Raw genomic sequence first — 5,431 nt, forward strand, 5'->3', positions numbered from 1 at the left:
TAACCTAACTTTACCCCTTAAGGAACTGGAAAAATAAAAGCAAGATAACCATAAAGCAAGCAGAAAAAAAGAAATAATAATGATTAGAGCAGAGAAAAATGAAATAGGGAATTAATTAAATCACAGGTTAGTTTTTGTGAAGATCAATACAAATGAAAACATTTAACTAGACCATAAAAATATTCCAATTGCTAAAAATCAAAACTGAAAAGTAGGGTCATTATGACAGACCTTGCAGAAATAAAAGTGAGTATAAGAGAATATGAACAGTTTTACGCCACCATATTAGATAATTTAGATGGAATGAACAAATTCTTAGAAACATACAAAGTACCAAAAACTTGTTGAAGAAAGAGAAAATCTGAACAAACAGTAAAGGATTAAAGAGATTGAACCAGTAATCAAAAAATCTTCCAACAAAGAAAAGTCCAGGACCCTATGGCTTCCCTTGTGAAGTCGACCAAATGTTTAATGAATAATTAACACAAATCCTTCTCAAACTCTTCCAAAACATAGAAGAGGAAGGAACAGAACACATCATAACTCATCCTATGAGTTGCCCTGATACCAAAGGCAGATAAAGACATCACAGGAAAAGCAAACTATAGGCCAAAATCACTTATGAATAAAGAGGTAAAAATCCTCGACAAACTACATGCAAACCAAACCCAGCAACACATTAAGAGGATTATGACCAAGTAGGATTTATCCCAGGAATGCAAGGGTGATTCAACATTGCAAATGTACCCAATGCCACTGAATGTAACTTGAAAATGGTTAATTTTATGTCATGTGAATTTTGCCTCAATTAAAAACAGGATTAGAAAAAGAAAAATAAACATCATTTTGACAAAACAAAACAAATAGACTTGAAAACAACACAATTGAGTATGTGATACAGGAAGCCTCCCAAATCAGTGGGAGTAAACATGACCTTGGAACAAAGGGGTGACCATCTAGAAAAGGGCTCTCGGTTCCATACCTCACATACTTAACCAGGATAAAGTCTACATGGATCCAAAAATTAAAGGTACAATGAAAAGAATTATAAAGCTCTTAGAAGAAAGTCTTTCTACTTTTTACTAAAATCCAGAGTCTATCAAAGAAAATACAGATAAATTTGAACATGTAAAATTCACAATGTTAAAGAACAGAAAACATGATCAATATCAGAAAAGAATGAAAAATGGGAAAAAATATTTCCAACTCCTACTGCTCATCTTCCCAATACATAAAAGAGCCGGCTTCTAGAAATCGGTTAAGAGAAAGAGCAGCAAATCAATAAAAAACATATTAACAGTGCATAAAGAAAAAATTCAAAGGGTCCTTAAAGATATGAACAGATTCCTCAGCCACTCATAAGGAAAATGCAAACAAAATTTACTCTGTTGTACAATATCTTACATATCATAAGCCAACTTTGTCTTTTTGTTCATTTCTGTAAACATAATGACACAATGAACATTTTCTTCAGATTTGTTCAGGGACTGAAAAGGATGTGACGTTTCTCATAAATAGCAAATGTGAAGGAAATGGATATGTGTGGCAGTTCAAGGTACCAGACAAGAGCCATCCTTTAACGTGTGAAATTCAATTGGTCAAGATGGCTAATGGCCCACTTCATTCAGGACTTTTAACCTCTTGGAATGTAGCCACCTGCAAAGTTTCAAATCAAAAGGAGCACAACGACTTCTGAAAATGAACCTTGGTTAAACAAGTCTCATCACTCCAATTAAAAGGACTCCTATTGGCATCCCCTTATGATTTTTCTTAAACAGATGTTGATTTACAGGATGGAATAGTTTACCAGGCCAGAGTCCTTGGCACTAGTCTGGTGCAAGATCACCAAGAAAGTTTGTCAGGAATAAAGAGAAGAATTTAGTCAAACCCAACCACGAAGCATGTCTATTCTTTCATGGTCCTTGGAAGGAGCACAGTCCATAACAGGAAATGTTATTTTTCTCTATGGTTAATACAGAACATATTATTTTTCTGTTGGTAAATTCCAGAAAGCCCAGTCCTTAGCAGTGTGGTTGTGCAGTTTAGAACCACACAACCAAAACCAAAGACCTTCTGTTTGGGTTGATTGAAAAGTTCTGGTAATGGGTGGTGGTGAGGGTAGCACAGCATTGTGCATGGGATTAATCCACTGAATGGTAGGTATCCTTGGGAGTGGTTGGGATGGAAAAGTTGATGTTATATATATATTTACACTATTTTAAAAAAGCAATTGAGGAGACAATAACAATTAAATGTAATCCATGATCCTGGACTGGATTTAATAATGGAGGAGGAAAGATCCAAACACACATCAATGCAACATACGAAAAAATTGGAATATAGAGTGAAACATTTACATCAATGTCAAATTTTGTGAACTTGATAACTGTAAGTGAATGGTGACATAAGTGAATATCCTTGCTCTTAGAAATGTACATGGAAGTATTAATGTCTTCAAGGAGCTTGAGGTATGTAACCTACTCTCAAATGTTCAGAGAGAGAGAGAGAGAGAGAGAGAGATGGATTGAAAGATATAGGAAACGTGGCAAAATGTGAAAATTGGTGAAACTCAGTATCTGGAGGAAAGGGTGTATGTTGAAATTCTCTGTATGGGTTTTGTATTATTTTTGCACCTGTCCCATAAATTTGAAATGATCTCAAAAGAAGTTTAAGGAAAAAACCCAACTGAGCACACAGGCCCTCCCCTGGCCACCAGGCGACGTGAGAGGAAGTGCGGTTAGGGGAGAAGGAATTAAGGTTCGACATTCCCGCCCGCCCCACCACCCAACACTGGGGTCACAGGGAAAGGGCTACAGACCCACCAAAACGTGAAAGCGAGCCGGACTTGGAGGCGCTCCCTCCATCTTTCAGAGCACACACATTGGGCAGCAGTAAAAACCCCTCGCCCGCCGTCGCGGAAACCCGAGACCCGAGCCCTACCCTTCCAGCGGAGGGCGCGTGGGACGGCAGAGGCCTGCAGGGCTGCAGCCAAGCTGCCCAAGGTCGCGCGCCCGGCACCGGATGCCCCCACGCTGGAAAGAGCGGAAAGTCCTAGGAACCAGAAAGGCCGCCATACCCGGCCCCGCGTCCTCCCGCGTGAAGCAGGGCAAGGCGTGGACACCTACCCGTCTCGAGTCCAGGACTGGCGGAAAAGGCCCTGCCCGCTCGGCTTGGCGCCTGAGACCCGCGCAGACCAGGGCGCCCCCGCCGGGCCCCTGTCGTAAAGCGGCGCCTGCGGGTCGTAGAGTTGGCCATCAAGCCCCCCTCCTCCCCTCCGCGCCCCCTCCGGGTTCCGGGGAGCAGGTGGGCTCTGAAAGGATGGGGGGAGGGTGGGAGAGGCGGAGAGGTGTTGGGAGTCCAGTGTCCGCGATGTGGGCCCTGACCAGGGGAGGAGTGGGCAGCATCCCTAGGAGGCCCTGATGCCTGAAGGGGCGGGGAGAAGTGGCCATGACAAAGCCAGGGAGAATCTCTGCCACTGGATGGAGAAGGGGTCCCTGCTGGCAGGAGGGCAAAGTATAACCCGAGACCGAACAATAAAATGGAAAGCTTACCACTCAACATTCTCAAAACGAATAACAGGTAGAAGAAATTCAAATATGGGCATTTGCAGATGATGTTGTGTAAGTTTGTACTATCCACAGGCCTGAGGTTATTAAAGCCTTAACTGCTCCCTCCCCAGGTAAGAGGTGGTTTCTGAGACCTGACATTCCTGGGGGCCCCTACACCTCAGGTTCTTTGTCCCTGGGCCAGGCCTGTGGTGCCACCTTCCACGGAGTGCTCAAGTGGGGTCCACACCTCCTAGGTGGGTGGGACAGTGCTGGGCCCAAAGGAGTCACAGCGATTTGCTGGTTTCCCCTACCTGACCAGAGCCTTCATTTATTTTTTCCTTCCATTTTGAAAAAAGAAACACACTCTCCTTGCAAAATAATGTTCACATAATAGAGACATGTGTAGAGAGGAAAATGAAGATGACTGGAGATGCCACCACTCAGAAATGAGGAAACGTACAATTGGGATATATCCTTTCAGTACATTGTTCCCTAAGGAGAGAGAGACAGAGAAAGACAAAAAGAGAGAGATGGCAAACAGCACTCTAAGGAGCGCTATAGGCCCATTGGCAGACTGCCAGCTACTTAGTTGCTAACATTTTGACTGCAGAGATATTTATATTTCCACTGACAAATGTAATATCTGTTAGATATTTTTTTAGAAAGAAAGAAGGGATTTAAAAGAAACAAAAAAATCCTTTTCCTCGATCTCCGTCTCCAGCTGCAGCCAAGTGACATTGGTGTCATCAATGACCTTGTGGAGCCCATGGATGTCGCTTTCTTGAGTCTCCTACTTGACTCTGAAGTTAGCAGCAGCCAGCCGGGCATTGTCAATCTGCAGAACGATGCAAGCATTGTCTACAGAAATTTCAAAGATCTGAGCCCTCAGTTCCTCGATAATCTTGAAGTAGTGGCTCCAGTCCCTGACCTGGGGTCCCTTCTTCTCCAGGTGTTCCTGAATTTTGCCCTCCAGTCTCCATTTCTCAGTCTCCAGGCTCCTCACCCTGTCCAGGTAGGAGTCTAGGCGGTCGTTCAGGGCTTGCATGGTCTCCTTCTCGCCCTGGATGCCCCCCATTCCAGCCAGACCCCCGGACCCCCAGTGCCCCGGGAGCTAGAGGAGCAGGACATGGAGATCCGGGAGCCCGAGCCCCCAGTGCCTGCATAGACACTGGCCGCACTGCTGGCCGCCGGACCCAGTGGCTGGGCAACTGGACCGAGCCCGGGGGTTGGTAGTTGGTGGAGAAGGTGGTGGAGTGGGTGGTGAAGCTCATGTTGTCTGGGGAGTAAGGCGAGAGGCCAGGGCTTGGGATATGGATGCAGACTAAAAAAAAAATCCTTTTCCAAATTCAGGTATTTCAAGTCAGAACTGAAATCCAAGTGTTTCAAGTCAGAACTGAAATCATGCCTGCCCATATCCACTCCCCACTGTAATCACCCTTAAAAGATTGGTGTGTGCTCATGCCGTAATTTTTCTCTATATAAAAACCATTTAAATAAACACTTTTAAAAGAAACATCTGGCCTCTGCAACAACCACAGAGCAGCACAAATGACATGTTGCTGGCTGTGCCAGTTTGTATATATTATGTCCCCCAGAAAAAGCCATATTCTTTGATGCAATCTTGTAGGGGCAGAGGTATTAGTGTTGATTAGGTTGGAACATTCTGACTGAGTGTTTCCATGGAGATGTGACCCACCCAACTGTGAGTGACACCTTTGGTTAGGGTGTGATCTCTGATTGAATGTTTCCATGGAGGTTCCATTCAGCATGGGCCTTGATTAGTTCACTGGAGTCTTATAAAGGGGCTAACAAACAGAAGAACCTCAGTGCTGCAACTTACAGAGACATTTTGAAGACAGCCATTGAAAGCAGAGTTTTGCTGA

The 5,431-nt window shown here is 44.1% G+C and overlaps 1 pseudogene; it reads right to left on the reverse strand.

Moving 5' to 3' along the window:
• Positions 1–2,936: 2,936 nt before the first annotated feature.
• On the reverse strand, positions 2,937–5,015 carry LOC119522363 (annotated as a pseudogene).
• Between the last annotated feature and the right edge of the window lie 416 nt (positions 5,016–5,431).

The sequence above is a fragment of the Choloepus didactylus genome, chromosome X, assembly GCF_015220235.1.
Source record: "Choloepus didactylus isolate mChoDid1 chromosome X, mChoDid1.pri, whole genome shotgun sequence".
In the NCBI taxonomy this organism is placed as follows: Eukaryota; Metazoa; Chordata; class Mammalia; order Pilosa; family Megalonychidae; genus Choloepus; species Choloepus didactylus.